Source organism: Eriocheir sinensis, chromosome 51 (genome assembly GCF_024679095.1).
Source record: "Eriocheir sinensis breed Jianghai 21 chromosome 51, ASM2467909v1, whole genome shotgun sequence".
NCBI lineage: Eukaryota > Metazoa > Arthropoda > Malacostraca > Decapoda > Varunidae > Eriocheir > Eriocheir sinensis.
This window is the reverse complement of record NC_066559.1, coordinates 11022217-11034679: the sequence shown is the minus strand read 5'-3', so window position 1 is coordinate 11034679 and position 12463 is coordinate 11022217. Positions and strand designations below refer to the sequence as shown.

The 12463-nt window shown below is 39.9% G+C and overlaps 1 protein-coding gene across 1 annotated transcript in view; it reads left to right on the top strand.

Annotated features, from left to right (window-relative positions):
* LOC126982734 (F-box only protein 30-like) overlaps positions 1–1199 on the top strand; it is a 35608-nt gene extending 34409 nt beyond the window's left edge. Inside the window, exon 14 of the mRNA XM_050835046.1 lies at positions 1039–1199. The gene's annotated coding sequence lies outside the window, so the exon portion shown is untranslated. The remainder of the gene's footprint in view (positions 1–1038) is intronic.
* The last annotated feature ends 11264 nt before the right edge of the window (positions 1200–12463 follow it).

Sequence of the window (12463 nt, the reverse complement as noted above, 5' to 3'; positions counted from 1 at the left end):
TATATATAGTTGAGGTACGAACATCAGGGAAGGCGTACAGGAGATAGCTTTGTTACGGGTCTCAAATATTGCTAACGAACACGAAGAATGGTACAGAGGATTAACAACTATTTCTACCATTACAGAGATCGTGAAAGGTTAAGGAGATTTGAGGAGCGAACACAAGGGAAGGTACTGGGAATCACATCTTTGTCCGAACATAAGGAAAGGTACAGAAGAGGATTAACTTTCCTTTTTCTACCATTACAGAGATCGTGAAAGGTTAAGGAGATTTGAGGAGCGAACACAAGGGAAGGTACTGGGAATCATATCTTTGTCCGAACATGAGGAAAGGTACAGCTGAGGATTAACTTTCCTATTTCTACCATTACAGAGATCGTGAAAGGTTAAGGAGATTTGAGGAGCGAACACAAGGGAAGGTACTGTGAATCATATCTTTGTCCGAACATAAGGAAAGGTACAGAAGAGGATTAACTGTACTATTTCTACCGTTACAGAGATCGTGAAAGTCCGAGAAACGAATATAAGGGAAAAGTATAATAGGTTTGTCACACACCGAACAGCTCTGAACATAAGGAGCGTTACAGAGGCTTAAATTTCAACATTACAGAGACCGCGAGTGGAGGATGAGGGAATACAAGGGAAAGGTGTCAGTGATTATACCTTTGTCACGCACAGAACAAAGGATTGGCAAACATAAGGAAAGCGACAGAGCATCAACTTAACTTTTTTACCATTACAGAGGCCGTGATTGTTGGAGTGAATGATTTTTAGGTAAAGCACATATAGTTACAGACAAAGGGTATTATAGGTTTGTCACGCACCATATAAACAGATGACCACTGACCATAAGGAAAGCTACAGAGGATTAACTTAACTTTTCACCATTACAGAGGCCGTGAATTGATGAAGTGAATGATTTTTAGGTAAAGCCCATATAGTTACAGGCAAAGGGTACTATAGGTTTGTCACACACCATTGAACATAAGGGAAGATACAGAATACAGAGAATTAACCTTTCTATTTCCACCATTACAGAGACCGTGAGTGGTGGGCGAGGACTAACAAGGAGCCAGATCGCAAGGGAAAGGTGGCGGTGCATGGCCGTGGTGGGTGTCGGCGGCCGGCCAGCCCCAGACACAACCAGAGAGGGAAAGTTGTTAGAAAGTGTACGCGGAGCAAGGGAGAGTGGAGGTGGCTGGTGGAGGTGGAGGTGGTGGGGGCGAGGTGACCAGCACGCGCACACACCTACGGAAACACCTACGCACTCACCACCTGGGCTGCATTGTATGACGTGAGTATATAAAGTTACGCAGTTCTCGTAGATATGATTAATTTGTTGTCGTTGTTTGTTTTGGCGTAAAGGAAGAAGCTCAAGGGAAAAAGAAAACAAGAAAACCCGACAAAAAAGATTAAACTTGACTGTTGAGTATATAAAGTTATGCAGTTCTCGTAGATTTGATTAATTTGTTGTTGTTGTTTGTTTTGGCGTAAAGGAAGAAGCTCAAGGGAAAAAGAAAACAAGAAAACCCGACAAAAAAGATTAAACTTGACTGTTGAGTATATTCAGTTGTGCAGTTTTCGTAGATTTAATTAATTTGTTGTTTGTTTTGCCGTAAAGAAAGCAGCTCAGGGGAAAAGAAGGCAAGAAAACCCGAAATAAAAGATTAATTTGACTGTTGACTAAAGTAAATTCTAATCATGAGAAGGGAGAGTAAATGTAAATAGAGAGAGGGATTGAACATATATACCAAAAAAAATAGGAAGTGAACATATATAATACAGTAGATTGATGATTTGATGGCTGCTGAAATTAATAGGTTATTAAATTATAAGGGAAAGCGATATAAATAGGGAGAGAATAGACTGAACGAATATATAAACGAATGGAAAGTGAGTATTATATGAAGTAGATTTTTGTTAACGTCATTGTTGCAAAAGGTATATGTGAAGGGATAGTGAATGTAGAGGTAGAGGGATTAGACGAATATATAAAAGAAATGAAAAGGAAGGATATAATGGAGTAGGTTGATAATTTGACTTGCGAAAATTAATATGAGAAAGGAAAGTAGCCTAATATAAATAGGTATACAGGGATTGAACGAACATATATAAAAACAGGAAGTAGAAATATTGGGAACTTAATTGCGAGTTAATTTAATAAGTTTCTGTTGTAATTTGCGTATATTTTCTCTTTTTTTTTAATTGTCGAAAGGAAAAGCGATTGATTGAATATTAAAATGGTGGGGGGCGTGTGTGTGTGTGTGTGTGTGTGTGTCCAGTATGCGAGACACACACAAAAAATGGAACTCTTAAAATCTACCTGCAAAATAAGTAAAATAACGAGGCATTTTATTAATACTATAACGCAATTTTTAACTTAAGAAATGCCGCGTATATACCTTTCTGTTATTCTTCTTTTTTTTTCTTTTATCTTGAGTTTGTTATTTATTTATTTATTTATTTATACTTCAAGATGTCAGTTAGATGTTCTTTTTTTTTTTTAAGAGATTCTGCGTGTAAAACCTTTCTCTTTTTTTCCCTTTTTTTACTTTATATGTTTTTTTTACAACTTTTTTACTTTACTCCTATACTTTATCTACTTTTTACTTTGTTTTACTGCCAGACAGATGTATGGATGTTCGTGTTATTCAGAGATGCCGCGAACGTACAATACCTTTCTGTTTTCTTACGTTCTTTTTACTTCCTATAGCCTACTTTATTTACAGCTTTTTACTTTACTCAATTACTTCATCTACTTTTTTTTCTTTTTTTTTTAATGCCAGAGAGATGTTCATGTTTTCAGAGATGCCGCGAACGTACAATACCTTCCTGTTTTCTTACGTTCGTTTTACTTCCTATAGCCTACTTTTTTACAGCCTTTTATTTTACTCATTTACTTCATCTACTTTTTACTTTGCTTTACTGCCAGACAGATGTTCATGTTTTCAGAGATGCCGCGAACGTACGATACCCTTCTGTTTTCTCTCTCCCTTTCTATTTCTTTCTCTTTTTATATCTTTTTCTGGCGTCTCCCGTCTCGCCCCTTTCATCTCCCGCGGCGGTGAGCAAAGAATCGAGTGAAAGTTGTCTGGAGCCCTTTCTGTCTGGATGGGTTTTCTCCTCCTCCCATCTGCATCCCTCGTGCCATCTCTCTCTCTCTCTCTCTCTCTCTCTCTCTCTCTCTCTCTCTCTCTCTCTCTCTCTCTCTCTCTCTCTCTCTCTCTCTCTCTCTGTTTTCATTTTTTCTCATTTTCATTGTTATTTCTTTCTGTCTATCTTTGTTTCTCTGTTTTCTTTCATCTTCTGTCTTTATTTATTTCTATCCTTGTTTACTTTTTCTTTTTTCTGTCTGATCATTTATATCTATCTATCTATTTCTATCTATCTATCTATCTATCTATTTATATCGCTTTATCAATTTATCTGTTTATCTCTCGCTTTGTTTCTTTATTTCCTCTCTCTCTCTCTCTCTCTCTCTCTCTCTCTCTCTCTCTCTCTCTTTCTACGTTTCCTTTTTTTTTCTAAGTCTGTCATTATTTTTTGTCTGTTTCCTTTTTCTCTTTCTTTTCTTCCTCTTCTCTCTCTCTCTCTCTCTCTCTCTCTCTCTCTCTCTCTCTCTCTCTCTCTCTCTCTCTCTCTCTCTCTCGTGTTTACATTATTATCGTCCTCCTTCCGTTATTTTCCCTCCCTTCCCTCCCTCCCTCCTTCCTCTTTCCCTTCCTCCCTTCCTTCTCCCTCCTTTCTTCACATGCATTCCACCTCTCTACTTCCTTTTACTCTCCTTCCTCCTCTCCTTCTTCTTCTTACTTTCCTTGACTTTCTTTTAATTTTGTTTCTCCTAACCCTTCTTCTTCTCCTCTTTTTCCTCCTCTTTTTTCACTTTCCTTTCCTTCTTTCCACTTTTATTAACTTCCCTTCCTTATCCTACTCTGTATAATATTGCCATCTTCCCCTCTTTATCTATCTGTGTATCTATCTGTCTATCCATCTATATCTATTTATCAAACTAACCTTTCTAACTGTATATGTCTTTCTCCCTCTCTATCTATCTATCTATCTCGCCCATTGCAAAAGAGAACCGTGTGTGATTTCCTCTTAGTTGTATTAGTAAGGCTTTAAGTATGTCATAATTTGTATACTGATAAGTCCAGCCAGCTCGTCATTCTTTCCCTCTCTCCCTCTCTCTCCCTCCTTTCTCCTTCCCATCTTCTTAGAAATTGTTGCTACTCGTGTGTTTAAATATTTACGAAGTCGTCCTGTACACAGACGACTGACTTGCTTTCACTCGGCGGTGCGTGAGTTCCATCTTAATCGAATGTCGTCACTTCATTCATGCAACGTTTCGGCGTCCCAGCACACACACATTTGATAAGGCTTCCGTAGCGGTTGTTGTGGGTCTTTCCATAGATGGTGTTATGTGCCTAGTGATAGTATAACGAGGTTTCTGCACCCATGAATGTGAAAAAACACTCCAGCGCAAAAGGATATTTATTTAACAAGACTTTCCTAGGAGTTTCGGGCATTTCCAGGAGTAGTTTCATGACCCTGGTGGTAGTCTGACCCTTCTGCTATACCATGAACCTTAAAACACACTCAAGGGAACTCGGTTGATCTCCCTTTCGGCCTTTGGAAAGAGTTGATGTGAGAGCCGAAAGCTTCTGAAAATACGGGCCTTTGTTGAGCAGATTGTAATAGGCTATGCAGTTGTGTTAGCCTCGTAAGGGTAGAGCTATTGCCTGGAACATGTTTTCTTCCCTAACCCCGGGGGCTTCGTGGTGCAGTGGTTAGCACACTTGGCTCACAATCGAGAGAGCCCGGGTTCGATTCCCGGGCGGAGTGGGAAAAATTTGGGTGGCTTTTCTGATACCCTACGCCCCTGTCCACCCAGCAGTGAATGGGTACCAGGTATTAATCGGGGGTTGTGTCCCGTCTCCTGGGGTCTGTTCCCTTCTATAATTCCTTCCCCTTCTGTCTCTCTCCGGCATAATGACCACAGATGTTGCGCCGACTAAACCAAACTTTCCAAACTTCCCTAACCCACTGGCAAATCACGATTCTGACATTGATTTTGCTTAAGCGGTGTAGATATCCTCTTAAGTTTATTATGGTAGTAAATATCTTGAGTGTTTACCGAGTTAAAAAAAAAACTTTGTTGAGCAGATTGTAGTAGGCTATGAAGTCGTGTCCACCTCGTAAGGGTAGACCTATCGACTGGAACATCTTTTCTTCCCTAAGCCATTGGCAAAACACGATTCTGACATTGATTTTTCTTAAGCAGCGTAGATATCCTCCTAAGTTTATTATGGTAGAGTAAATATCTTGAGTGTTTACTGAGTTAAAAGAAAAAGCCCTTGTTGAACAGATTGTAGTAGGCTATGCAGTGTTAGCCTCGTGAGGTATTAGCTATTGATATGAACTTCTTTTCTTCCATAAGCCATTGGCAAAACACGATTCTGACATTGATTTTGCTAAAGCAGCGTAGATATCCTCCTAAGTTTATTATGGTAGAGTAAACATCTAGAGTGTCTACTGAATTATATAAAAAAAAATCTTTCGTTTGCAATTGATGAAAAAGGATGATGGAAATATGTGTGTTACCGGTAAAAGAAATGAAGAAAGTGTGTTAGCCTACTGATTTTTTTTATTGTCATTTTCTCCCCTTGAGGCATTTCCGTGCGCTACATTATTTCTTTAACATTCTTCTTGTCTTTCCTCTGCTATAAAAGGACGCAAGAAATAACTTATGACACTTTTTTCCCTAATGACTCTCTCCCCTTCAGGCATTTCCGCGCACTGCAATAGTTTTTACCTAACATTATTGCCGCCATATAATAAACAATCGCCTTTCACAATGCTAGAAACACTTTTTTTGTTGTTGTTGTTTTTTGTTTATTCGCTGAGTCGATGTTTCTCTGCCAAAATCTCTCACTCAAGATGGGAAAGTTACCCTCAATGACGTTCCTTTTACCCAAGTCCTTAATTTGTATTCCGTCAATGGACATAAAAAGATAATATTAATAGCAACAACACCTTTGCTAATAGGCTATACCTTAATAAGTGTGTGTGTGTGTGTGTGTGTGTGTGTGTGTGTGTATGTGTGTGTGTTCTCCGTTTCTCTTTTCTCAGTATCTTCACCTCGTCCTCTTATGTCATGCCGTGTGTGTGTGTGTGTGTGTGTGTGTGTCATCATCATCATCTCTCTCCTCTCTCCATCTCGCCTTGTCATGTCTCGCAGTTTCTCTCTCCCTCTCTTCCTGCCTCCTCCTCCTCCTCCTTCAGTGTAATCTCTCCCTCCTCCTCCTCCTCCGCCTCCTCCAGTGTAGCCGTAAATAAAGACGCGTTTCCGCTCTTTCATCCCCGGCGTGTTGGTGTCCCAGACTTTCCTTTCACGGCCTTGGCTCAAAGCAGCGCGGCGGAACGTTTTGTCACACTGGGAGGCGGCAGATGCGAGTCATAGCTTTTCGGCGCGAGTGAGAGTTGATGGAATGAATTGAGGCTTATTTCTGTACTCTGATGGATTGATGGAGTGGTTGATATTCGTCACAAAGGAAACAGATGCACGCCATGGCTTTTCGGCGCGAGTGAGAGTTGATGGAATGAATTGAGGCTTATTTCTGTACTTTGGTGGATTGATGGAGTGGTTGATATTCGTCACATAGGGAAACAATTACAGGTCATGGTTTTTCGGCGCGAATGAGAGTTGATGGAATGAATTGAGGCTTATTTCTGTACTTTGGTGGATTGATGGAGTGGTTGATATTCGTCACAAAGAGAAACAGATGCAAGTCATGGCTTTTCGGCGCGAATGAGAGTTGATGGAATGAATTGAGGCTTATTTCTGTACTCTGATGGATTGATGGAGTGGTTGATATTCGTCACAAAGGGAAAAAATGCAAGTCATGGCTTTTCGGCGCGAGTAAGATTTGATGGAAAGAATTGAGGCCTATTTCTCTGCTTTGGTGGATTGATGGAGTGGTTGATATTCGTCACAAAGGGAAACAGATGCAAGCCACACGCACACAGGTTTTTGACACGAGTGACAGTTGATGGAATGAACCGAGGCCTATTTCTCTATATTGGTGGATTGATGGAGTGGTTGATATGCGTCACACGGAGCGATAGTCAAGTTGCAGCTTTTGGGCGCAAGCGAGAGTTGACTAAATTAATTAAAAAGACATATTTCTGTACATTGATGGATTGATGGAGTGATTGATTCGTCACACAGAGCGATAGAGACAAGTCATAGCTCTTTGACACGAGGGAGAGTTGACTGAATACACTGATAGATTCATAATGTTTTTTTTTAGGTGAAGTACACACGTCTATACAGTTTGCAGAGGCTAACACATGTAAGTATATACAACCTTATTCAGTTATGAGAAAATTGGGTGAGTTCAGTTTTACGGGAAGTCGCAGATCCGATTCTATTAGCAAAACGATGGATTAATAATGTTTTTAGGCACACACGTATTTTCAGTTATCCGAGGCTAACACATAGAAGTAAATAGAAAAAAATAAGAAAGAAAGAGATAAGTGTACTTTTGTGTGTGTGTGTGTGTGTGTGTGTGTGTGTGTGTGTGTGTGTGTGTGTGTGTGTGATGTAAGAAGCAAAAGAAGAAAGGAGGAAAGAAAGGAAAGGAATAAAGAAGAGAGAAAATAAAATGAAGGAAGAAGGGAAGGACACACTCTACAAGCTTATTCAGTTATGAGAAAATGGATTACTTTAATTTTACGGAAAGTGACGGACCAAATTCTAAATACATATAAATAAACATAAAAAAAACGTCCTCCCTATTATCCTACTGTAATGAAGGAAACAAAAATCGATACCACAAAGATATAAAAGATTTTGCTTCAGAAGTGTCTTGAACTTTTGATGTATTTAAAACACTCCTTTTGGAAGATATTAAAATCATAGTAAGGAGGAAATACTGTTGAAGGGAGTCTGTGCAAGTTGCCTTATATGGCATACGAGTATAATCCAACACGCCAAACTGGGAGATCCTAACCTTTTCACAATGACGGAACCTTTAATAATAGCCTAGTACAAGCCACGGCCCCTCCCCGCGACCTCCAAACCCTGGCAGTAGTATATCACTTTATCATGCACCCTTACTAATCCTCAGTAAGCTTCAAACACTGTCTATAATACCATGGATAGGGATAATTCTACATCCACTTTCCTTTCTCAATCTTGTTATTTTTCTCAGCTCCCATCCCGTTAGTAGGGCGGAATATCCCGTTACGCTCCTACCCCGTGAACACACCTAGCATACACAGTGGCAGCTTAACAAATATAGTTCGTTTTTTTCTTTCTTTTACGTTTTGACCTATGGCTGGGGCACTGGGGCAGGCTTTCTTGGTGGGGCCTGATGGTCGGCCCCAGCTCGTTGTGGCGCAGGCAGTTGTTTATAGTGGCACCATCTTGCTTGGCTCATACTGCCCCCCCCCCCCCCCCCGAGGTCATCTTTGATCCTCTTTTACAGAGAATCTAGAGTCCGGGTTGATAGGTGGTCTTCAGGACAGCATGTTTCTTGGTCTTCTTTGTTTTCTTAGTTTTCCTTCACCGCCTCAAAGTCTTCACAAACTCTTATTGAATTTCCTGCTTTCCTTGCACTTTGTTTCATCTTTGTTTTTCTTTTCTTATTTTTTTCTTCATTCCTTCATTGATTTTTCTTTCCTCCCTTTACTGTTATTTATTTATTTTTCCTTTTTCATCTTTTTATACCAGCCTGCTTGTCCCAGCCTTGTCAAACTATCACTATAGCCTCATAAAACCACTACCCATGAAAATACTAGCATCACTACCTCCACGAAAGCCTTATCAATGTGGGTATATATGTTTAAACCCCCAAGTGTTTAAGAATATATAGGCTTTCGAATACACAATAGCCTAATACGATAAAGGAAAGTCTGTAATATATATAAAAGCAGTGTTGAGAAGTCATGTATTGTTCCGGCGGCGGGATGATGGTGGGGGCAATGCGTCATGTGTTGGGGTGGTGGTGGAGAAGGACAAAGGAGGGAGAGCGTTATGGTAGAGAGTTACGGCGGTAAGCGATGCAGAAGGCGAGAGAGGGAGGGATAAAGAGAGAGAGGCCTTGAGATGTGATTCAGAGGAGCTGGAGCGGTCCATTTATGTGTATGTGTGTGTGTGTGTGTGTGGCGATGCGGTGGGCTGACGTGCTTATCATGGACATGGCTTTACACTTTACTGCTGCAATATCTAACACTATCTCTATATCTTTTTTTTTTTACAGTAGAGGCAACACAAAGGAAACAATAATGAAAAAAAAAGCCCACTACTCACTGCTATCTCTGTCTGTGTCTGTCTTTCTATCTATCCGTCTATCCGTGAAAAACGTGACTATAAAATCTGTCTATCTATCTTTATCTATCCGTGAAAACATGACACCTTATCTATCTATTTTTACATAACTGTCTATCTCCATCTATCTGTCTGTCTGTCCGTGAAAGCGACAAATTATCTCTCATTCACTCACTCTATCTATCTATCTATTCAGGAAAACATGACTCTCTCTCTCTCTCTCTCTCTCTCTCTCTCTCTCTCTCTCTCTCTCTCTCTCTCTCTCTATCTATCTATCTATCTTTGTGAAAACAAGACCTTAGGCGTTAGAGAGAGAACATCAACTGAAACATCTGTGTACATACTTACTACGCTTCCGTGTGAAAACGAGGCTATTAAAATTAAACATATCCCAGAGCTTATAATTTTAATAATCTGCGAGACGAACTGCTAAGTCATGCGTGTGGAAAGTAAGTGTCTCATTCTACATACGTCAGGTGCTTCAAGGCAGTTTAATCGTTCACTCCATAATACAATTTCTCAGTTCCTCCTCCTTCTTCCGGGGGCTTCGTGGTGCAGTGGTTAGCACACTCGGCTCACAACCGAGAGAGCCCGGGTTCGATTCCCGGGCGGAGTGGAAAAATTTGGGCGGCTTTTCCGAAACCCGGCATATGACCACAGATGTTGCGCCGACTAATCGAAACTTGCCAACTTTCCTCCTTCTTCGCCTCCTTCTCCTTATCATGGTCAGTCAATAGTATAGTTTATATTTACGATCTGTGGGACGGTCTCTATGGAAGGTGTCTTATTCTGCGTCAGGTGTTTCAAGGCAGTACACTCAGTATTTCTAGACGATTCTACACTTCCTTCTCCTCCTCCTCCTCCTCCTCCTCCTCATTATCAACATCGGCCTACTAGTCCACTGCAGAACGAACGAAAGAAGTATTGTCATTAGTAGAGACAGAATAGAGTAGATTATATAGATTGTAGAGATAATCCCCAACGCTAATGTATAATCAACGACAGTGTATCGAGGGAAAGTTAAATTAGCGGAGAAGAGGAAGTAGGTAATGTTAGTTCTGGTAGTAAGTAGGATAGCTGAGAAAGATAAATAGTATCAGTAGGAGAGATACTTACGAAGGGTTACTTGACATTTTTAACTTGTGTAATCTTGGTTATGATATGCCAAGAGGAGGAAGATACAGTAATGACGAACTGATAGCAATGATAAGTGGGATAGCTGAGAAGAGAAAGACAAATAGCACCAGTAGAAGAGATACTTACGAAGGGTTACTTGACATTTTTAACTTGAGTAATCTTGGTTATGATATGCCAAGAGGAGGAAGATACAGTAATGACGAACTGATAGAAATGATAAGTAGGATAGCTGAGAAGAGAAAGATAAATAGCACCAGTAGAAGAGAAATGTACGAAGGGTTACTTGACTTATACTTACTTATTCAATATTAGTTATGGTATGCCAAGAGGAAGATAGAAATGTACGAAGGTTTGAAGGTTACTTGACTTATACTTATTCAATATTAGTTATGGTATGCCAAGAGGAAGATACAGTAATGAAGTGATAGCGATGATTAGTGGGATAGGCGGGAAGGGAGAAAATCTGTCAGTAGAGGAGAGAGATCCGAAACCTTATTCTACTCCTTCTAACTTGTGCAATCTTGACTATAATGTGTCGAGAGGAAGGTGAATTAGTCGGGAACTGACAGCAATAGGTGGGATACGAGTGAAGATGAGAGATAATATTAGTTGAAGAGATAAATTCACTTACTTAATTATAAGAAAAACGTAGTAAGCTCCCGAATACCTACATTAGGGGTTCTTAGCCTTTCGGTGATCCCAGACCCCCATCGGATCGCTCAGTACGGTCACACACACCCTTCCTTCCCTTGCCTGCCGAAACCATCATCACCAGTCTTATACAGTAATATCCAGTGATTGAGTCCCATACCCCAGCATTTGTTTCTCATACCCCCGGTTAGGACCCCCTAATTTAGACTCTAGGGCAGTGGTTCCTAAAGTTTTCACTCCCACGGACCCTTTAAGAGTGGGTCCTTCCCTCCACGCCCCCCCTTCCCCTTGCATATATAGATAACATTCGCTCCCATATTAACAATGGTAAGCCTAACTAGACTAAAAAGTTAATAAAGGCTATAATTTTGCATTTTTTCATGAACTTCTTAATGTTAGCCCACGCTCTTGTTAAGATAATAAGAAATAGTCCAACAACAGAAATTCCAGCTTTTCATGTAAGGCTTTCCTCCCCCCACCTAGGAATTACTGGCGTCCCCTCGGAGGGTGCGCCCCCAGTATCAAAACCATTGGTCTCTAGAGGAATGTGAATTTAAGTAAACAGAATCGCTCAGAGCAGTGCTGTAAGAAAACTGGGAGAGGGGAGGAAGAAATGATGTCAAGAGAAGGGGAAAAACATCATCAGTAAGAAGACGGAAACTCGCTAACTTGCCTAATAAATAATAACAACGGTATCAAAAACAACGTAACAGGAATATATATCAATAACTAGGAGAAACATCAGCACTACAAGAAGAGAGAGCCTTTTAATTCACACTAATCGCCACACACTAACTGCACACTAACTTGTCTACTAAATAATAACAATAATAACAACGGTATCAAAAACAACGTAACATAGGATATATATCAATAACTAGGAGAAACATCAGCACTACAAGAAGAGAGAGGCTTTAAACTCACACTAATCACCACACACTAACTGCACACTAACTTGCTTAATAAATAATAACAATAATAAAAGCGGTATAAAAAACAACGTAACATAGGTATAGATATCAATAACTAGGAGAAACATGATCACTACAAGAAGAGAGAGGCTTTAAACTCACACTAATCACCACACACTAACTGCACACTAACTTGCTTAATAAATAATAACAATAATAACAACGGTATAAAAAACAACGTAACATAGGAATATATATCAATAACTAGGAGAAACATGATCACTACAAGAAGAGAGAGCCTTTTAATTCACACTAATCGCCACACACTAACTGCACACTAACTTGCTTAATAAATAATAACAATAATAACAACGGTATAAAAAACAACGTAACATAGGAATATATATCAATAACTAGGAGAAACATGATCACT